This window comes from Lynx rufus, unplaced genomic scaffold (genome assembly GCF_022079265.1).
Source record: "Lynx rufus isolate CCGP_SWC_20201006 ecotype Redwood Valley unplaced genomic scaffold, mLynRuf1.p SCAF_3, whole genome shotgun sequence".
In the NCBI taxonomy this organism is placed as follows: domain Eukaryota; kingdom Metazoa; phylum Chordata; class Mammalia; order Carnivora; family Felidae; genus Lynx; species Lynx rufus.
The window spans coordinates 7,119,681-7,143,147 of NW_025814845.1; the positions used below are offsets into that span (position 1 = coordinate 7,119,681).

The following is a 23,467-nucleotide window of genomic DNA, read 5'->3' on the forward strand; positions in this document are numbered from 1 at the left end:
TGTGTGTTTTATCCTAAAATGGTAATAGTCTTAGTCATTTCTAAAGAAAACTGGGGTTTTCGAACTGCCTAAAAATCTTTCTTTATTTCCAAAATTCTTTGTTCCTGCATTCAAGGAATAACCCAGATCTTTTACTTAAAGAATTTCAAAGAAAGAGTGGCCTTTTATTTTTTAAATTTAATTTTAGGAATTGATATTTAAGATAATTTTAGTTTTAAGGGAAAAAAAAGTCTTACATAAATGAAATTATGCCAGAGACTTTTAAAAGACTTTGGTGGTTCTGTGTTTTTACAATTACTGTTTGCCTTATGTGAAAAGGATGTTCATCAGTAGAGAATTTTAAACAAGTCTGCTGGAATTTTATTGGCACAGAAAGCCTGTTTGCATACCTCTGGTTGACAACTTCGCTTTTTCATCAACAATCAAATTGCTTTCTGCAGTACTAATTATATGTCTATTATTCGCTTTGTGAAATTTCTTTGGCCCTGCTGTTGACATTTCCTATAGAAACTTGGACTCTGGGAGAAGAAAAGCGTCGATTCCTCCCGAGAGAAGGATGTCACAGGCTCTGTGGATGAAGCTTTGGACAGATAGATGGCAGTGGCCTTCACCTTGCCATGGGGTCACTGGGGGAGCTTGGCCCTGACATGCGATCCCTCTGGGCCTCGGTTTCCCCATAGATGAATTGTTTAGGTTGGACAAGTAATTCCAATTTTTTTTTCTAACATTATTACAAATGTCTCTCTTTTCTTCCATTAAAGATAATATATGTTCATGGTAGAAAAATAAGAAACATCAGGAAAAAAAATCTCTTCTAAAATCATCACCTTTCTATCTATACATACTTATGCCTATGTAAAAGTGTGTGTGCACATGCCCACACATGCACACGCTCACACACATTCCCTTATGAGAGCATATGCAGTAGATTTACAAATGCCTTGGAGCCCCGTGGACTGACCAGACTAGACATCTCGACCCGGTCCTTCCAGCTACCTGCTGCCCTTGCCCTTCTTTTTTCTTTTTCTTTTTTGGAAATAATTATAGATTCATAGGAAACTGCAAAGATAATTCAGAGAGGTGCCATGTACCCACCCTCACCCCCATTCTGTGGCTGCAAGAAATACTGCTCGCATCATGCACAGTATATAATCCTCACATAATCCTATTACACACGTCAAATAGTTTTAGAACTGCCAACCCGTATCTCTATGAGAAACGATTTTACTGAATGACAGCATTTGCACGCAGTTCTTATTGTCTTGTGCTTTACCAGATATTTTATCCAAATGCCAGTTTTTCAAGGTGGTTTAGGTCAGTTCTTTGCTTCCCCAACCCCTTCGGTGCGCTTTCGATATTCGCGGCGATGTGATGAAGTTCATTTTGTGTCTTTTATTCTCCACGTTGGATTCCCCTGCATTCTGGTTGATTTTAATGATTCATGTGGGGGGGGGGGTTGTGAAATATTCCTGTGACGTTAAGAGTGAGGGCTATCTAAAGAAGTCCACTCGGAGAAGCGGCCCTCTCTCCTTATAAGACCACTTGGCCCTACTCTCTGCTCCTGTCCAGCCTTTTCCTAGCTATCCTTTGCATATAACCAATCTCTTTAGTTTTTGGTTTATCCTCCCTGTTCAACTTTTGCAAAAATTATGTGTGGTGCATTTTCTTATATCCTTTTTTTTCTTACATGAAGGGTAGCATACCGTAGACACGACTTTGCACTTTGCTTTTTTCATGTGATAGTATATTCTGAAAAATCACATCATATTAATCAAAGAAGATCTTCCTTGATTTTTGCTGCAGGTACATACTATTACCTTGTGTGGACATGCCACATTTATTTTCAATAATTCTGCTTTGAGTATTTAAGTAGTTTCTGATATTTTGAAATAACAAGCAATGCTGCCACGAATAACCTTGTGCATATCTGTATGTCATGCCGTAGATTCCTAGGAATTGAATTGTGGAGTCAAAAGGTAAGCATGTAGGTAGTTTTGTTGGGTCTGGAGTTCCCCTCCAGAAGGGTTGTATTGGTTCGCGTGTCTACCAGTAATGTTTGAAGAGAATGTGTTGTCTCACAGTTTTACCAACAGGATATGTTGTTCTATTTTTGTAAGAGATTTTGTATATGAGAGTAGTTTTAGGTTCACTGAAAAATTGAGTGGAGAGTAGAGAGTTCCTGTATATTCACCGCCCCGCACATGGGTGTCCTTCGCCACCATCAGTATCCCTGGTCAGGGTGCTACAGTTGCTGCAATTGATGAACCCACTCTGACACATCATAACCAAAGTTCATACTTTCCATTAAGGCTCAACCTTGGTGTTATACACTGTATGGGTTTTGACAAATAATGACATATATAATGACATATATCTGCCATTCTAATATTATATAGAACAGTTTCACTGCCCTATAAATTCTCCATGCTGTCCCTGTTCATCCATCACTCTTCCCTAGGCCCTGCTGACCACTGATCTTTTTGCTGTCTCCATAGTTTTGTCTTTTCCTGGATGTCATATAGTTGGAATCATATCGTATTTAGCCTTTCAGATTGACTTCTTTCCTTTCATAATATGAGTTCAAAGTTCCTCCATGTCTTTTCATGGCTTCATAGCTCACCTTTTTGAGTATTGAATAATATTCCATTGTCTGGATGTAGTTTTCTTCCTTCCTTCTTTCGTTTCTTTCTTTCTTTCTTTCTTTCTTTCTTTCTTTCAATCCATTTACCTACCGAAGAATATCTTGGCTGCTTCTGAGTTTCAGCAAATGAGAACAAAGCTGCTATAAACATCCGTGCTTAGGTTGTTGTATGGGTGCAAGCTTTCAGTTCCTTTGGTAAATACTGAGAAACATGACTCCTGTGTCATAAGGGTAAGAGTATATTTAGTTTTGTAAAAAAAAAAAAATACCCAACTGTCTTCCAAGTGGTGGTACCATTTTGTATTCTCACCAGCAATGAAGGGGAGCTCCTGCTGTTCCACATCCTCAATTTCCAGCATTTGGTGTTGTCAGTGTTTTAGATTTTGGCCATTTTAATAGGTGAGTAGTAGCATCTTGTTTTAATTTGCAATTCCCTAATAACATAGGATGCTGAGCATCCATTCATATGCTACGTGCCATCTGTATATTTTCTATCTTCTCTGGTGGGGTGTCTGTTCAGGTCTTGAACCCAGTTTTGAAAATTATGCCGTTCATTTTCTCACTTAAGACTATATTTTTGAATAACAGTCCCTTATCAGACATGTCTTTTGCAAATGTGTCCTCCAAGTCGGTGGCTTGTCTTTCATTCTGTTTATAGTGTCTTCCCCAGAGCATAAAATTTTAATTTTCATGAAGTCTAGCTCATCAATGATTTCTTCCATGGGTCATGCCTTTGTGTTGTATCTACAAAGTCATTACTTTGTCCAAGATTGGGTGGGTTTCCTCCTATGTTATCGTCTAGGAACTTTACAGTTTTGTACTTTTGAAAAAAAAAATTAATGTTTTATTTTTAAGACAGAGCATGAGTGGGGTAGGGGCAGAGAGAGAGAGAGGGAGACACAGAATCTGAAGCAGGCTCCAGGCTTTGAGCTGTCAGCACAGAGCCTGATGCAGGGCTGGAACTCACGAACTGAGATCATGACCTGAGCCGAAGTCGGACACTCAACCGACTGAGCCATCCAGGCACCCCAACAGTTTTGTACTTTAAATTATGTTTAGAATCCACTTTCAGTCCATTTTTTGTGAAGGGTGTGAGGCTTGTGTCTAGATTCTGTCTCTGCGTGTGGATATCCAGTCGTTTCAGTACCATTTGTTTTCTTACTTTTAAATCATTTGTCAATCTGAGAGGTGAAAAATAACTCAAGCATTATTATAACTTGCATTTATTTAACTAATTTGAACTTTTTAATATATGTAGAGCGATGTTTATATGCTCTTCCGAATTGTATGCCCATATATATTTTTTTTTCTATTTTTCTATTATTTTTGTCCTTTGTCCTTAAAATTTTAAGAATTCCTTGCTTATTAGGCATCTTAAACCTTTGGCTATGGTACATGTTGCTTTTTTCCCCAGCTGTCTTTTGATTTTGATTATGATGTTTTGTGTGATGCATTTTTACATATTTTTCTGCAGTCAATTTTATCAACTTTTCTTTATTGCCTCTGGATTTTGGGTCATATTTAGGAAGCCTGTCTCTACTCTGAAGTTAAAAAGGAATTCAACCATATAGTATATATATGGTCCCATTTTTTGTATTTAGGTTTCTAATCCATTCAGAATTTATTCTTGTATATGGTGTGATATAAATCTAATTTTTGCCTTTCTTTTCCAAAATGATTTGCCCAGTTCTCCTAACACCATGTATTTAAAACTCTATCTTGGTCTGAAGTTTGTCCTGATCACTGTGTTCTCAGATCTGGTTTCTGCTGCAGAGTATTATCAATAGAAGTGAGATCTTATACTTTCCTTTGATTTTTGTTTGAAGAACACTTGTTTAAGTGCGGAATTCTTATAATTTGTTTGCCAATGAACTCTTGCTTCTCCTTAGCATAAGAGTTTACCTGTGTGCTCCTCAGAAGGGAAGGCTGTTTCTCTGTATCTCAGCCTGGTACCCTGTGACTGCAAGCTGGAATAATGAGATGGGTGTCTTAAACACCCTTCTGAGAACGTCTTTTGCTGTGCACGGTTGACATTGAAACCATCAGTCTCACATTAGGGAGCCAAGGCCCTTCCTGTATAACGACATTTACCACCTGCCATTCCCCGTCAATAGTAGGCTATAGGTTGTAGTCTATGGGGAATAGATATGTTGTCTGCCTTGGGTCTGGTACGGTGCCACACACACAGTAGATAATAAATTAACTTTTTAAAAAATGATGATGCAGTGAAAGAATACATGAATGAGTGATGTATTACTCTTATATCATCTCAAGTTCACTGTAAGAGCAGGTATGATTATCAGCTTAGTAGACAGGCAACACCAATTTTGCAGCCATATTTAAATCAGGAAAATTATATTTCTGAGTGTATGTTCCCCCTACAGATCACTGATCTGTGGGTGTTAGTATTATGGATCAGGTATTGCACAAGGACATTTCACTCCTATTAGCTCACTTAATTCTCAGCACAACCCTACAAAGTAGATATTTTTAGCGTGCTTAACAACAGGAGAGAGGAAGCTCAGAAATTTTCGGTGACTCGAAGAAGACAATGCAGCTACAGAATGAAGCCAGGTCTCTGGGCTTCAAGTCCACTCATTTCTCAACAGCGTGTTGAGAAGTGTTAAGATTTTTTTCGGCCAAGATGTAGAACCGAGGAGAGTATAATGATGGCCACAACTGCCCATGACCCACTCCTTACATGGACTGATACGTGGTAATTTATTGACAATTCACAAACTATTTACAAAATACTTACAAACTATTTCTTGAGAAGGTGTCAGAGCTTTACTGCTTCTTACAATATTATTCACATACCCTGTTCTGTAGCAGGTGATAAATAATTCAGACTGAATTTGGCAAAAGCAAATGTTTGTCCTTTCCCACTTTCAGTTGGCTTGGGAGGAAATTATTTTCCCTCTTCAATTGTTTACTGAACAAAAAGGCATTTACATTGTTTTCTAAGCCAGCTGTGTGGTCTGGCCTGTTTTCCCCCATTGCTTCGATGAATAAATTGTGCAAAATCTCCTTGTTCCAGTAACAGGAGATCCTGCTAAGAAAACATTCAGTTAGACTCCTACAATAAAGCACACCAATCTGACGTCTGGGTCAGATTTAAGAAATCAATTCTCCCCTGCTTCCAAAGAAGTCATTTTATTCTGGAAGACAAACTATCATGGTATAACCTGGAAAATGAAAATCTTTATTTAGAGCCACTCTGGGTTTTCTGGTGGGTCAATAGTTGTATTTAATATATGTAAAGATAGGTCAAAGGCAGTTTCATATAATAATATTTTCTTAGGGCTAACTGAGTACTTCTGATAACAACATGGTAAAAATATCATGAATTTGTGCAGAGCGTTTTATTATCAGTACAAGGTGGTCCTGCATTTGAAGGCAGCCATAATGCAGGGAAAGGAAGACTAAAATTAGCTGGATTTGGAGTCAGGTGTTGTAGGATCAGTTTCCAGCCGAATGATTTGTTAGTCACTTGAGTGAACCGAGGGTCTTACCTTCTCTGAACATGTAAAATGTGAAGGCTTAAATGAGATTTGCATACAAGAGCCTTCTATATGATCTAGAACATCATGCAAATGTAACATCTTTTATTCCAATAATTTTTCTTACAGTTTTTTCTTCCCATTGACTTATGTAGGTAGGTAAGGATGGTAACGCCTACAGAAATTTACCTGAGGGGCAGCTAAGTCAGTTAGGCATGCGACTCTTGGTTTCAATTCAGGTCATGCACAACTTGGTGAGTTCGAGCCCCACATCGGGTTCTGTACTGACAGCGCGGAGTCTGTTTGGGATTCTCTTTCTCTCCCTTCCTCTCTACCCCCTCCCCCCACTCGTGCTGTCTCTGTCACTCTCAAACAAATAAACTTCAAAAAAAATTTACTTGAGACACGAGCAGTGTGAACCTTCTGATTATGTCCATTTTGGAAGGAGGGAGCTGCAAGCAGAAAGGAAAGGAGCTCAGGTTTCTCTGGTCAGTCTTTCAACGACTTTTTAATGAATATGACTCCATGGCGAGTCCTATTCTAGGTGCTGGGAAGAGGTTGAAGAAGACCACGCTTACCCAGTTTACCACAACTGTGGTGCCACAGAAATTTCAGCAACTATTATAAAAGAGAATATCCTAATTCCTCCCCTCAAGGCCCTTGTGCCATATTGGCGTGGGGTGGGAAGGCTGATGCACAACTAAAGAATTGTTACTGGTCTGACCCATGTCACAGACTTCCCAAACAGAGGACATTATATTTCTCTTTTCAGATTCTTGGCTGAAGTCTCCTTTGCTGCAACTTGACATAAGACCAAATTCTCTCTTGGGTTCTTCTCCTTACACCAACTGGCCGGGAATTTTGGGATTGACTCTTTTTCCAAACAATAGGGAGTGGGTAAAGCAAAATGCTGGGTCCACTTGTGGCCCACAGTGTGGGGCTGTGGTTATATTGCTGCCCCCCCCCCCCGGTGTCATCCTCACTACCCTCTGTGTCCTGAGATATAGCTCATCACACCTTATGGTTACAGCTCTAGCTCACACTCCTGTTCAGAATTCTTGGGAGAGTGACTGCTAAGAGGGCGTTTCTTGTCTTTCTCCCATGAACATCAAGCCTCGCACCATCCAACATGGAAGCTACTTAAAAGCAAGAGCACTTGAAAGTGAAATAAGTCAGGCAGAGAAAGACAGATCCCATCTGTTTTCACTCCTATGTGGATCCTGAGAAACTTAACAGAAGACCATGGGGGAGGGGAAGGGGGACAAAAAAGTTACAGAGGGGGAAGGAGGCAAACCATAAGAGACTCTTAAATACTGAGAACAATCTGAGGGTCGATGGGGGGTGGGAGGGAGGGAGGGTGGGTGATGGGCATTGAGGAGGACACCTGTTGGGATGAGCACTGGGTGTTGTATGGAAACCAATTTGACAATAAATTATGTTTAATATAAAAAAATAAAAGCAAGAGCACTTGAAATGTGACTTGTCCCAATTGAGGTGCACCATAATTAGAAAATACACCCTTGATTTCAAGATTTAATACATTAAAAAAAAGATATAAAGTATCTCATTATTTTTATATTAATTATTTAAGACAATAATATTTTGGATATATTAGGTTAAATAAATAAAAAATGGATTAAAATTATGTAGGTTTCTTTTTACTTTTTAAAATGTTTATTTGAGAGAGAGAGAGCAAGAAGGGGAGGGGCAGAGAGAGGGAGACACAGAATCTGAAGCAGCTCCAGGCTCTGAGTTGTTAGCACAGAGCCCGACACGGGACTGGAACTCATGAACCACGAGATCATGACCTGAGCCAAAGTCAGATGCTATCATGACCTGGCCTGAAGTCTTTTGCTTAACTGACTGAGACACCCAGGTGCCTGTCCTTTAATTTTTTTAAAGGTAGTAACTAGAGCATTAAAACTATGTACATGATTTGCATGTTTTTCTAGTGGATTTTGTGAGTTAAGTTTTTGGGTGTTTTCAGATTACTTGGTGAACCCCTACTTCCGCCATAACGTTTTCCTCTTTGGTGTTCTTCGTGCCTCACGACCTTCAGTTCCCACCATCCTGATTCACCAGGCACACTCTCAAATACTGGCCCCTGAAAGAGAAAGCATTCAGAATCTAGATCCTTTTCTTCTCAGGTTTCTTCATTCATGTGCAGATTTACTGACTCTCCCCCATCCTTCAGGGCTAGCTGGGTACATTTAGGGGGATTTGGAGGGGCTACCTTGCCACGCCCCTCCCCTACAGTAAGTATCCACTTGTCTTTCATTTACAAAAATTTAGAATTACTTCAGGGATTTCTCTCAGAGCAGAGACGAGGTTTTGCTTCCACCCAGACTGGGGTGGGCAGTCAGGTTTATCGGGGCCACAGCCAGGGGACCAATGGTTGGACCTGAGTACACTTTCCAGCTCGTGCTTCTTGATAGCATAGGAATTGGAAGGACCCTGGGCTTGACTGATGAGCGCATCTGCTGGCTACTCAGCAATGGTCTTGATGTTCCAGAGGGCGGCCCCACGGGCACCTGTGCACAGCAGACAGATGGCCTGATTCCCACGGCGTAGTGGGGACACATCGGTGGCCTGATGCTTCCCTGTTCTGGTTCGCCCAGTTCGGGTTGAGTCCTCCCAGAACCTGTGAATAATCACATGCACCAGGACCTGTGCAGTCGGGGGGGGGGGGATGATGTGTTGTTTCTCACCAGTGAGCAGATAGATGATCTCCAAGGTACACTTGGCAATGGGCATGGTCATGAGCTGCTTGCCGTTGTTATGGCTGTGCAACGTCATCGAGTTGGTGAGGCCCTCCACAGCAGGGCGCCAGGCTTTTCAGAAGCATTTGGCCGCATAGTGCCCTGTGCTGCGGGACAGGTACTTTGGCACATTCTGCTTCACCGCAATGTAATCCTTTAAAGAGACGGCACTCATCTGCACGTCATTGGTGCTCCACTTCCCCAGGGGTTTGATGTCAGGGGTCTCTGTGATGCAGGTTGCACCACCTCCCACTCAGTCACCTTGAAGGCGTGGCTGGGGATCACAATGGTTCCAGACACACCATACGCACGCCCCTACGGGCAAAAGCCACTTAACCTGCTCCATTCTTACCATCTGTAAAATGGGCACGGTATTTAATGCCTATTTGGCTAACAGAGTCCAGAAGAAAGCGGTTGGGAAATCATATAACCTTGAGAAGAAACCGCCCCTCCCCCCAAAAAAAAATCAGGAGTTGGAAACACTCGTGTTTAAATGGTGTTCCCTGCACATCAGCTCATCTCCAAAAGAAAAAACAAAGAATCAGTTGATGGGATTAAATCACCTAGAGACGTGTCACCTCTTAGAAGCATTGGAAATGTGTGAGAGCTTCAGGCATAACTTGAATCAAAGCACGGATAACAGGCTCACTACCCCATGGGCTAAAGCAAACGCTCCAGGGATCCCACAGCCAGACCACCGTTTTCTAATAAAGCATTCTCTGCTGTAACACAGTCCTTAAAGTGTTAGAAAGGTCTTAGCATGGATTATAGCAAACATCTCAGTACATCTTTCTCAGAAAGGATGTTGAAGCACCACTGGGGTGAATTTTAAATATGGTCTTATTAACATATCCTTTCCTATAGCTCAGAAAACGTAGGAGGCACTAAAAGTCCTCCTAGAAAGTGCATTGTTCATGAAAAGATGCTCAACGTCACTCCTCATCAGGGAAATACAAATCAAAACCACACTGAGATACCACTTCACGCTGGTCAGAGTGGCTAAAATGAACAAATCAGGAGACTATAGGTGCTGGTGAGGATGTGGAGAAACGGGAACCCTCTTGCACCATTGGTGGGAATGCAAATTGGTGCAGCCACTCTGGAAAACAGTGTGGAGGTTCCTCAAAAAATTAAAAATAGATCTACCCTATGACCCAGGAATAGCACTGCTAGGAATTCACCCAAGGGATACAGGAGTGCTGATGCATAGGGGCACTTGTACCCCAATGTTTATAGCAGTGCTTTCAACAATAGCCAAATTGTGGAAAGAGCCTCAATGTCCATCAGCTGATGAATGGATAAAGAAATTGTGGTTTATGTACACAATGGAATACTACTTGGCAATGAGAAAGAGTGAAATCTGGCCATTTGTAGCAACGTGGATGGAACTGGAGAGTGTGATGCTAAGTGAAATAAGTCAGGCAAAGAAAGACAGATATCATTTGTTTTCACTCATATGTGGATCCTGAGAAACTTAACAGAAGACCAGGGAGGAGGGGAAGGGAAATAAAAGTTAAAGTTACAGAGAGGGAAGGAGGCAAACCATAAGAGACTCTTAAATACAGAGAACAAACTGAGGGTTGATGGGGGGTGGGGAAGACGGGAAAGTGGATGATGGGCATTGAGGAGGGCACTTGTTGGGATGAGCACTGGGTGTTGTATGGAAATCAATTTGACAACACATTATATTTAATATATAAAAAAAGAAAGTGCATTGTTGAAACCTGACTTATTTTTCACTATGTGTGCAAAATTCATGCAAAGTGGTAACGCATGCATTCAAAGTCACTACCCGAGGGGGCTTGTGGGTTGGTCAGGTGAGTTTCTGAAGCAATTACTCTGAAAATGTTAGACTGCTTGGTTTTTTAATGCTTATTTACTTATTTTGAGAGTGAGAGGAACAGAGAGAGAACCCCAAGCAAGCCAGATGGGGGCTCGATCTCAGGAACAGTGAGACGATGACCTGAGCTGAAACCAAGAGTCAGACACTTAACAGACTGAGTCACCCACGCACCCCAGGCTGCTTTTCAATCTAAACAGAGGCATAGCTACTGTGCGTCTCCTCACGAGCTACAAGGTGTTGACATGTTAGAAGGAAGTCCCAATTATTTAAGTGAGAATGGGAATGTGGAAGGGGTCTTGACTTTATTACACTGTTTGGCTGTGGTATTCAAGACATACGGAATTTGAGAATACTTTCAATGGGCATTGAAGATTGGGGATGGGTGATGGTGGTAGACAGTGGGTCCACAACCCTGGGCTGAGATGACCAAAGAGCTAAAAGTGCATAAAAGGCCCTTCTATTCAGAACAATCTACTCCCACAGTGGCTTCTTCTATATAGAGTTAGTAAGTCAAATCTGTGACTAGCAACATTAAAGTTGGAATGAAAATACCTGCCCACAGACAGATATCTAAAAGAACACTCATAACAGCTTTATTCATTCAGTGGAATACGACTCAGCCATAAAAAGGAAAGGACTATTGGTAAATAGAATACCATGGATTAATCTTATAAGCCTTACATTTGGGCAATAGAGGCCAGAAAATAAGATTAAGTATAATGTTACTCCATTTATATGAAGTTCCAGGATAGGAGACACTAAATTATGGTGACTGGTACCAGCGTAGTTGTGTCCAGGGCGAAGAAATGCCTGGAATGTGGTATAAGGGGGGCACTTTGTGGAAAGATGAAAATGTTCTGTATCATTTTGGGGGTGGCATTTGAACAAAGGTATACGTTGGCCAAAACTCATCAACATGTACATAAAATCTGCATTTTATTGTATGCAATTTGTACTCCTATTTATAAAAAAGGTAGAAGAAAAAAAGCCACTTCCCAAGTTTAAATACAATTTCCTTATAGCACAGCTATCATGAGTCTGGGTTCAATCTGATTTCAACATTCATCCATATATGAGTCTTCTCTTCTCCAAGGATTTAATACAATTTCTTTCACTCTTTTCCCAGGAAGTGGGTGAAAAGGAAAAGTAGTCTGTCCGTGAACGGGCTTTACTAATGGGAGAAAGGGTTTGCCCCACCATTGCACTTAAAAGACCAGAGAACAATCCCCTCCTTCAGGTATCTAGTTTCAGACTGTTTTAATGATAATTGCCCTGTAATGGTTCCCTTAGCAACTAGCATCTAACATCTGAAATAGAATTTGGAGTTTGAGGAAGAAACATGTTGTATTTTTCAGGCCACTGTTTCAAAGGGGCCAGCATCTAGAAGAAGCATCTTTCATTTCAAACAGAATGAAGGCAAAGACGACATAATTACAAGAGAGATATAAGCTGGTTTCACCACATAACTTCTCCATTGCCTTGACAGTCAGTCAGCAATCTAATCTAGCCTCTAGCCTCTGTCTGTTGATTCATTATATTCAAATAAGGTACAGCAAGAGTACAAAAATCTGGATGTGGACCAACAAAAGTGAATTCTCTGCCATATGCTTTATAATTCTTCCAGTCCTAAGAAACTAAGCAATCTTGTTTCAGTTAGTGTAAAAATGTAAAGTAGTTTCAGATAAACACTAAAAGAACATGAGTATTCTAACAGTAATGATTAACAATAATATTTATATTCTGGCTTCCAGACTTTGATGAATTTCTTTCTTTGACTTGTAGTCATAAGAGAGGATGACAATGATGATGATGATGGTGATGGTGATGATGATGGTGATGATGGTGGTGATGGTGGTGATGATGATGGTGATGATGGTGGTGATGGTGATGATGATGATGGTGATGGTGGTGATGATGATGGCGGTAGTAGTGATGGTGATGCAGCTTCTTATGAGCATGTTGGCTACCAAGTGGAATGCAGGTAGCAAATGTATTGCCTCCTAGAACTTATTCATTCTAGAGCTTTCATCTTGTGGTTGGAATCCCTGTACTCTTTGGCTCATACTGTCCACACTATTATGCCCACCCGACATGAAGCCTATGTTCTCTGCCTAATTGACACACCCATTCAATTTTATTTTCTACAGCTCCTGGACATGCACCTTTCCCACCAGTAAGCCTTTTCTCCACATCATCATATGGTCAATATACACTTATTCTTCTAATAGGAGGGCTCTATCTCACAGGAAAAATAAGCCCTAATTAAATGGAACCATTTAATATCTTTGTATATATTTTTTTGTTTCCAATGTTAGCTGAGTACACAGTAGGCACAAGGCACCATCCTTGACAAATGTAAAAGCACATGCCATTAATAATGCCAGTGCATTAAATACATATGCTATAGACAGAGATAATAAAGTTATGGAAAACTATGGTCATAAACAACTGAATTGGCTAAAATGGCTGTGTTATTGGGCATTGGTTTTCAAAAGTTCAAAAGATGGCAGTGAGAGTTTTTATTTTAAGAGCAATCATTGAAAGAATCAACTGACCTTGCTCTTCTCCGTCTCAAGTTAGAAAATAAACAGTGAAAGTATATCTTAGTGGTTTGCAAGTGATTCAGAGCGGGACGCTCCGCTATTAGAAAGCCATCGATTTGGCTGGAGGAAATGAGTTGCCTGCAGGATTGTGAGGTCAGGGAAAGGTGCCAAGGTGCACCACATTTCTTGGCCAGAACTCAAGCTCACTGCTAAATGCCTGCTATTACTCTGAATCCACGTTTTCGAGCCTTTGCAAAACTCTTCCTTTGATAGTCAATATCTTTCATTCAATTTCTCCATCTTTCCAGATTCTTGACATTGGTATAGGATCTTCCTCTTTGATTACAGTCCCCAAACCCACGTTTTTAACAAATTAATTTGCTGCTTTGAGACTATTCTTTTTAGAATGACAATCAACTTTGCCCAGAGGCTCTATTTTCAGAAATATCTCTCACTCTAGAAAATAAACAAGTTTGCCAAGAGTATTACTCAGGAAAAAAAAAAAAAAGGTACTGGTGGTTTAAGAATAGCAAAGCCATTAGCCACTCTCACCAGACTGCTTCAAGTAAGGTGTATTGGGAAGGGTCCCGGCTGAACGGGAAGCCAGCAGATGCAGTTCTATTCTGGGCTTGTCTTCTGTGTGACCTTGAGCAAATCACTCAATTTTTCTGCAGTTCAGTTCGCTCAGGTTGAAAAAAAAAACTGGAATGATAATACCAGGATGTTGTGGAGAGTCATCAGATTAGCAAGACGCTTTGGACCCTTGAGGCACAAACTAATGTAGAAAAATAGAAGATATTCAAGACTTGGCTCACGGCAATGCATCTTGTATTCTATGTACTGTATTCTCCCCGCCCCCCTTCCTCACTGTTTGCAAGCTCCATGAATTATTCCTTTCAAACATTCTATTCTATTTGAATTGTTGCTCGGTAACAAACGATGGGATACACGTGCATCTTAGTGAAATCAGTTCACTTCAATTCAACACAATAAAGATCGAAGGAGTTACTTATAGAAAGTAGGTTATTAATTTGATGATAATCCATAATCCCCCTAATATTCAGAAACACCCGGCTTCTCTTTTTTTCCTACCCATAAAGAATCTAATGTTGTTTTACTGACACCGCCTATTTGCTAAGTGGTTAGTCGCTGCGGGGCGTTTTTCTCAACACTGTGGTTGCATCATCGCATAGTTGTCACAACTCCGTGAGGGGTGTCTCACTTATGTCCTCATTTTACAGACTAGAAAACGGAGTGAAGATTAGCAAAGACTCAACACTCAAGTTATCATGAGCATAACTGTCCTCTGACCTTGGGTCTCTGAGCTTCTAGCCACTAACTTACACTTTCCCCGAACTCGTGATTGTCAAGTGTAAGTTTTTGAATATGTGACGTGCTTGTGAACGATGCAGGTTGCTGAGACTCACACACAGATCATCCTGATGCTATGGCTTGTTTATTGCGTGTTAGAGACACATCCAAGGATTGAAAGTGAGGGGCTCTGCTGTGTATTCAGTGGCGACTGAGGATCAGAACAAAGACCTTGTGGAAAGCCAGGAGGGGGCCATCCTGTTGCCAGGTTCAGATAAGCAGATGGGTGCAGCAACCCTTATGACACTCAGTTATTGGGTGGTTAAGCAAGTGTGACCAGACCCACAACCCAACTCTTACCCCCCCGTTAGCTGGTGAACAGCTTTAGGATGGTCACACTATAAGGCAGGGGTTCTCTACCTCAGCACTATTGAAATTTGGGGTCTGATGATTCCTTTTTGTGGGAATCGTACTATGCCCTATAGAACATTTAGCTGGATGCATGTCGTCTAACCACCCGTAGCGCGTAGCATGCCCTCACTGTTGTGAAAATGAAAAAACAAAAATAAAAACAAAAAAACCCTCCAGACTTTACCAAATGTGTAAGGGACCAATCACCCTTGCTTGAGAACAATTGTCGTTCCTGTGTTTATATCAGATAACTTAGGACATTGGGGAGGTCCAGCTATGGAAGTCCATTTTCTGCCTAACACGTCTCACCTGAAAAGCATCTGTAAAGAATCCAGTGTTCAATAAGGCCCCCTCTTGGCTCCTAAGGCCTGTCTATTCTACTAGAGGAAATGCCATATTTACATATGTAACAACACAATAAAATAGCGATGGCTGTAAGAAGGGTTCCAAGCCCTGTGTGGACCCAAAGGCTTGCACCCACCTCAGACTCCTCAAAAGCCCTGCCTGTAGGAGGAGAACAATCCCACCAAGAAGAGACAGAAGACTAGTCAGCGATGAAGCCTGAGTCCCACGATCTGGAGTAGCTGTGGCAGCCGAGGGAGGCGTTTTAGGGACATGGCCCTGCTGACAGGGGCACATGCTCAGAGGGAGAGAGAAGGGGTGTGTAGCATTCAGGAGCCCGCATTGCGGCCCGGCACTGGAGCTCTTGAGCCGAGGGCACAGCAGGCGGGTGGCGGGCAGTGAAAAGTGACAGAACATGAGACAGTGGAGGCAGGGGAGCAAACCACTGCAGGAAGGATTTGTTTGGAAGGGGGTGAAAGTTACCGCCTGAGGGTGAAGCAGAAGAAAAGGAAAATCTAAGCTGACATATTTACAGGATGGTTCCAGAACTAGACAGGCTGGCTTATATAACACAATACAGGTGTAAAAACTGCATGGCCTGAGCAATGGAAGGACTTTCAAGTCACGCACAACACAAGGGGAGGGCAGGAAGTCACTGGCCGGAGCTCCGGTGTGGGTTATTTAAAAAAGAATATTTTTAATGTTTATTTATTTTTGAAAGAGACAGAGATAGAATGCAAATGGGTTAGGGGCAGGGAGAGAGGGAGACACAGAATCCAAAGCAGGCTCCAGGCTCTGAGCTGTCCGCACGGAGCCCGACGCCGAGATCGAACCCACGAGCTGTGAGATCATGACCTGAGCCGAACTCGGACGCTCAGCTGACCGAGCCACTCGGGTGCCCCTGGTGTGGGTTATTTCAAAGCACTGAAAGAAAAAGTCACAGAGACAGATTTTCATTTCTTCCTGGCACTTCCTTGAGAAATCGCAGAAATGAGAGGCCTTCCTCTTAAGGCATTTCGGATCCAGACGGGCTCTTTGAAACATTGACCTTTCACAGGCCTGTAGTTAGTGCTGTGCTAGAAAAAAGTTTATTAACTGCCTCCCTGGGACAAAACGAAACAGAAAAACATTACCCTCAGATTTGTAGCGTTCGCTGATTTCAGGGATGTAAATACTCCCCCGCGGCGAATTTTAAGCTGCGATCCAGGATCCACCGCAGAGGGGAATCGGAAGAGGTGCGTTCAACTGACTCTCCCTACCTACCAAGTGTGACTGGTTTCCAGCCTGAGTTCGCTGACTTCAGCACACAGTGCAGCCTGTCTCCTCCAAGTCATGCTTTCTAGAAGGCCATCTTCTCAGCACTTAGTCCCTGACTGAACATTTGGGCGGAACGAAAACTTTCAAGTTAAGGACTTCTCAAGGGCTAGCTTGGCTCAAGGTAATAGTTTCCATTTTGTTGTGACTTTGTATCCATCGGCCCTCGTGGAATGCACAGGAATGCTACATTCAGGCAGCAGAAGGCCAACTTGAAATTCCCAGGACAAATGTGATCCCCCAAAGATGTCTAGAACAAAATAAACAAATGCGGGAAAAGTGGACGAAATAAAGGGCTCCTGCAGGTAGAATTTAAATCGGTAGCTTTCGCTGTTTGCTTATTTGGAGGACTTTGATTTCACGAATTTGGACTGACAGAGTAGTAGCTATGGTATCTCTCTTGTGCTCAAGGGGGAGCAGGGGGATAGACAGAGACAGCCCTCAGGAAGCTGCAATCATGACAAGGACTTAAGAAAAAAATAGTTTCTATCTCCAGAGAAAGGAACAGGGGAGGGAGAAAGGACAGGGCATGCGGCTGAATTCACTGTGTCTTCTGGCTCTCGCGTTTAGTTCCGCTGAAGTTACAACATGAGACTGAGACCCTGTGAAAACTTCCAATGAGCTTGGATAAAACCTTCCTACGTCCTTGTCTTTTTTGGTTCTTGTTCATTACAAGATGCCAGGAATAAACCTTCACACATCAGTGTCCTCAATTTAGAATCCAAGTGGCCACACATGTATGGTCCAATTCCCCACTGAAAACTCTTTTGGAGAGTATTTTTTATGGTAACACATTTTCATGTAGCAAGCAATGTAAAAAAAAAAAAAAATGATAGCAAATGACGGAGGGGAAAACATTTGTAACACGAGAGGTACATGGGATGAAACTTTGTGTTTTTCTCTCCAGCCTTTTTTCCCCCTTACTATATTTCTACTAAGTCATCTTACTCTCAAGGTGTTTAGAACAATGAGCTGTGTTTCTAGTTCATATCCTTCTTTTGAAAAGAAATATTAGTAGGCAAATGCCAACAAGAGAAATAACCTCATTAGCATGCCCCTTTCTTCCCTTTTCTGTCCCTGGCTCTATAAATTAAAGACAGGAACACAGGCTGGTGCAAAAAAAAATTTAGAATATTTAATTTCTTGATTTGAACTCAAAGAAGGCGTGTGGGTTAGAGAGCTCGCTCAGAAATAAGAGCGGAGTTTTTTGTGTGTTTGATAACTGGCCTACCTCATTAGGCCCTTGCGGGTTTAAGGATGCTTTCCTGAGGGTGCCCTGGAAGGTCCCCTCAGAGGACAAGGAATTATTTTCCTTGAAGATTTCTCGGGCAATTGTAACCCTTTCTCTGTAATTGCCCCATTTGGCTTTGACGTTCTTTTAAGAGCAAAGGGCGTTCCTAAACGTGTGCCTGTTTCGCTCACCACACTTCCTCTTGCCCAGCCCTCAGTGGACTCTCTTACTGGGGAGTCTATTAATAGTTCTCCCTGGGCTGTGCGCTGGAGAGTGTTGGGGCCCGTGAGATTTTCATCTGCTTGCCCCTCAGAGCACCTATCCCAGTGGCTCAGAACAGTGACAACCTCTGGCACGTTCAGGATTCGATAGTCTACCCGGTGCTTTCAACACCATTGCCCAGTCCATCATTGCAGCCCTGGGAAAGAAGCAGGAGGGGGTTTTATTGGAGAGGGGGAAAGAGTGGGAACCCAAGATTTTGGAGCAATATCGTGAAGCCAGTTTGGAAGTAAACGTCGATCAGCATTCGTCGTAAACCTTTACTTCCATCTCCTATTTTGTTTCTCAGAAAGAATCCATTATCCATTGAGACAATAACCCTTTTCTGATAGGAGATTTTAAAATTGCCTTTTGTAGCTGCTGCTTGGTAGCACTAATCTGGTTATTTGCTATGTTTCATCTATGTGATCCTGTGGTCCCCTTATCTATTGATGCTAGATGATGGGTCATATTTGGACCCAACCCAGCATCCCCGGTGCTATGATGACCAGTCTAATCTGGAAGGAGAGAGGCTTCCAAGGATGGTCCCATCCAAGAGCTCAAACCAAAAAGTGACATCGTCAGATAAGGCCTTTGGGAACAACAGCCTCTGCAATGAAGGTTCAAGACACATTTCTAGATTATTCCTCAATCTCCCATGCTAGCAGCAAGCAAAGGTGCTGTTAGGATAAGGATACTAGGACTGCACGGGGCTTAAATAGAATTGGATTGGGAAAGATATTTTCATGGGCAATGGGATTTATAAATTTTCATGAAATAAAACAAATAACTTTCTCCTTTGAATCGAGCTACAGATATTGCAACTTCTACTCCCATGATCCATCCATGCATCAGGAAGTCAATATTCTTTTCTAATATTTGACAAGACACTCACTGTCTTATCCCCGACAAATCCAGGGAGACTTTGCTGAAAGTTGTGTGTGTTAGGAGGTGGGGAGAGGTGTTGAGGGATTCCGGTAATAGGAATCGTGTTACTATTCTACTGCAAATGAGCCTCAGAGCGATTTTCATGATGTTCACAATTGGTCAAGAGTAAAGATGGAATTCGGATCCAATTCCTCTGATATCAGGCCTTCTAACTCTGAATCCAATTTTCTGTGCTCTCCAGCCCTGTTGCTGCCTGCATAGAGAGTGTTCAATAAAGGTTTGCCGAACAGGATTGAATGCAACGGCAGGCCAGAGGGAGTTTTAGATCTGCCTTCCCAATAAAGACAATTACCTCTCCACCAGATTCTCAGCTTTTTGTTCTGCCTCTGAGTTCATTTGATAAGAGACTTGATTTGGGCTTGTTTTAGCAGATAAGTTCAGTTAATATTTATTTTAGGAAAGTGGGATTAGTGAAGATAGGTGGGGAATGAATTATACATTCTCTGAGCAACTGAAGGTCGTTAGGAAAACACGCAGCTGCTGGAGATTTCCAAGTGAGACTAGCATAGAGAGGGCTCGAGGCAATTTCCAAATGTTCTGGTTTCTATTTATTGGAATCACGTCGGAAGTGGCAAACAGGACGATGGGGCTGTTAATCCAAATAAAAGGGAACTTTTTAAAAGAGAAAGTGACACATCTTTAAATTTGGAGAAGACGGCTTCGAAGGCTGGCAGACAGTGTGGGCAGTGAGTTGGGGGAGCCACAGGAGTTGAGTACTTTGTTGCGTCACCGAGCATAAGAAGCCATGAAGAGGGGGATGAGGTGGGGAAAACCAACTCAACTGGGGAAATGGGCCCTGGCAAGGGCAGCCATTCTAGTGCAGAGGCCAGAAACCGTACCCGACTCAGGTAGCATTTCGGATAGTATTAGCACTGGGGGTTTCTCTCCATTGGGACACACAGTCTACTGTCGAATAAAACTGGAGGTTGAGGTTGGGCAGTAATAATACCTAATACGTCATCCTTCATCCTCCTTACCCATAAGCCAGGTACTGTGCTAAGTACTTTGTCTGAATTAGTACATTAAATGCCCATAGCATCCCTACATGCCGGGGAAAATCATACAGAATTTACGGAAGGGGAAACACGCTAAAAATGTGGTTTCTTTGCCCCGATTCATAAGCCCGAAGTGGCCAAATCGGATCAGAATGCAAAATCAGACCCACGTGATGGCACATCGTTACTGTGTATCATGAATCCGAGTACCTAATAGTGTGTGGTGTGCTTCTTCAGAAAGGAGCACCAGAGAACGTGTGTGGATGATTTTGTAGTGCTCTACGGGGAGATGAATTTGAGGCACCAAAATTTCCAGGGTCCTTTTCTATCATAGAGAAAACACAATCTGTGGAAAGGAAGTATTCAGTCCTCCTCATCTGAAGCAGTGGAGGTGAAGAATTGTCTTCTTTCTCTATTTAGGACTGATTGACTCAGGAACAGGGCAATGTGGATAGGTGGGTGGGGTCCACCAGGCTTTCCGGTGAGAGAGGTCTGGTAAAAACAATGGCAGGAGAAGGTAGGTTGTCTGGGCGTCTCTCATTACTCATTCCGCAGATAGTTGTTGGGTCCCTGCTACATGCCAGGCAGTGTCCTAGGCACCAGGGCACAGTGTGTCCAGCAGGGAACAAAAGGACAATTTAGAAGGAGCAGAAGTTTGGGGATAAGAAAATCCCAGCATTGTCACCGACTAGCTAAGTGACCTTGGACATGTTACTTAACCCCTCTCAGCCTCTGCCCCTACCTGATATGGTCTTAATGAAGCCCAGCTCTGAGGGTTAATGTGAGGAGTAGTAAGATAATGCATGTAAGATGCCTGGCTCATGGTAGATGCATATTTAAATAGTAACGCTATTTCTATGCATTATTAAGGATTTCATTCTCCTTAGAAATCATGCGTTCTCTTCATGATGTGATAAGGTACCATCTTCCTCCGTGTCTCCTAAAATTCATAGAATCTAGCTATTTCATCTTGTTTCCTGGAAGATGCTAAATATGAAGAAACCTGGATTTCTTGAGTTTTCAATTCTGTATTTCTGGGCTCTACTTACCCTTCTCCTCCTCCTTTCTTTTCAAGAAAGGTATGGTTGATGTGATGGTTAATTCCGTGTGCCAACTTGAGTGGGCCACATGGTGCCCAAACACGTAATCGAATGTTATTCTGGGTGTGTCTGTGAAGGTGCTTTTGGATGAGATTAACATTTGAATCAGTAACTGAGGGAAGCAGATTGCCCTCCCAGTGTGGGTGGGCCCCAGCTAATCAGTTGAAAGCCTAAATAGAAGAAAAAGATTGATCTCAAAGTTCCAGGTAAGTCCACTTGACTCTCTTTGGAGATGGGACATCAGTTTTTTTCCTGCTTTTGGACTTGAACTAAAATATCCATTTTTGGTTCTCAAGCCTGTTGGCCTTTGGACTAGAACTTACACCATTGGCTTTCCTGTTTCTCAGGCCTCCAGGCTTGAACTAGAACTCAGTCTCATGAATTGTCAGTCTCCAGCTTGCTGACTGCAGATCTCGGGACTTCTCAGCCACCATTTTACGTGAACCAATTCTTTACAATATGTATCTATATATAACACACATGAAAAATATATATCTCATCATAATTATATATAAATAATTACATTCTAGTTACATATATAGTGATATATGTATACTTGTATATAATATATACTATAATCATGGAATGAAGCCATATAACTGTAATGTACTAGAAAAATTATACTTATATATCTGTCTTAAAATAATTATATTAAGGTATATAATTGTGTGTTAATCATTACTTAAATTGTACATTCATGATTAATCATATATTAATATAAATTAATCACTATATTACTATAGTTATATGATAACTTTTGACTCCTGAAAAACGTAACTACTATTGGCCAACTGTTGACCAGAAGCTGTACTGATAACCGAAACAGTTAACACGTATTTTGTGTGTTGTATGTATTATGTGCAGTATCCTTATGGTAAAGTAAACTAGAGAAAAGAAAATGTTATCATGAACATCATAGGAAAGAGAAAATACATGATTAGTATTGTGCTGTATTTATCAAAACAACAAAAACCCATGCAGTTCAAAAATCAAGTATAGTTACAGAACATATATTATATATTATAGTTACACAGCATATAGTAAAACCAGTTCTCGATCTCTGGAGAATCCCCAAAACAGAGTTGAGGATGCTCAAGTACAGTCATGGCATCTCTTCAAGGTTATGTTAGTGCCCAAGGGCATAGACAAGTAATTTCCAGCTCTCCTGGCTCCTGGTTCCAAGCCCCTCCTGCAGAATTCTTCACTCCACCTGCCTCCCAGTAATAAACACTAACTTCATAGGTAAGAAGAAGGAAATGCAGTTCGGGAGTCTTTTTTTTTACAAGATGGGTGGGCTCTAACTTCGGCAGCCACGACCCTTCCTAGACAGAGGAGGGAAAAGTGTCCCCACAATAACGGAGGGAAGGGGCGTGGCCTGCCAGGTGCTCAGCAAGGCGTACCGCGCATGCTCGCACATCTTTTCTTTCTTCCAATTCTCTCCGAAATCTACCCTGGCCCTCATTTTTAGATGAGAACACCAAGACCCAATACGACCAATGCCATAGAGCTGGTGAATAACGGGCTCCCTTCTGCCCGAATCTAGAGCTCACGTTCTCACCGGGACAATAAACAACACGCCCTCAAATTGAGCCCAGGTGTGGATGAAATGCACTCGGAGGAGAGGGTCCGAGAGAGCCTGAGGATGTGCGAGAAGGCTGGGTTCTGCTTCCCGCCCTGATTCTAGCCTTGCGTTTCCTGTCCTGTCGCTATTTATGCCCCACATGCCTGTGTGGTACACATGAGTCTGGGAAGATGCCAGGGCCTGGCAGGCAATGCTTGTTTTACAGCCAAGCACACCTGCTCTCGCAGTCTGCCAAACCCTTTAGCTGCTGGCTGCTGGGCTGCGCGGTTATCTCCCTTCAGACCCCATGCCTTCATGCTCCATTCTCTTTCCATGGAAAGAAGAACATCTCTCTCTCTCTCTCTCTCCTCTTCCGCCTTTCATCTTTCGCTTTCTCTCTTCCTCCCACCTCCTCTCTTTCTCTCTCCCTCCCACCTCCTCTCTTTCTCTCTCCCTCACCTTTCCTTTCCCTCTCTCTTTTTGGGTGGACCTTGTCCTCATTTTATAAAAAGTGATAATAATAATAAAAAAGAAACAAAACCTCTTTTGTGTGCTTTTTGCTGAAACTTGTAGACAGGGCTCGTTCTATGCAAAAGTCTTGTGCCTCTGGCTTCCATTTTTCAGCCCTAATTTGGTACTCGTTGTCCTTTGCTGCTTTTTCTTCCTGCGGAATTTTTACCAAGTCCTAAACACTGGTGTTTGTTCTGACG

At 42.1% G+C, this 23,467-nt stretch overlaps 1 pseudogene; it reads right to left on the reverse strand.

The window, feature by feature from the left end:
- The window catches only part of LOC124520461 (40S ribosomal protein S5-like), a 55,044-nt pseudogene extending 31,970 nt beyond the window's left edge, over positions 1 to 23,074 (reverse strand).
- Positions 23,075 to 23,467: the final 393 nt, after the last annotated feature.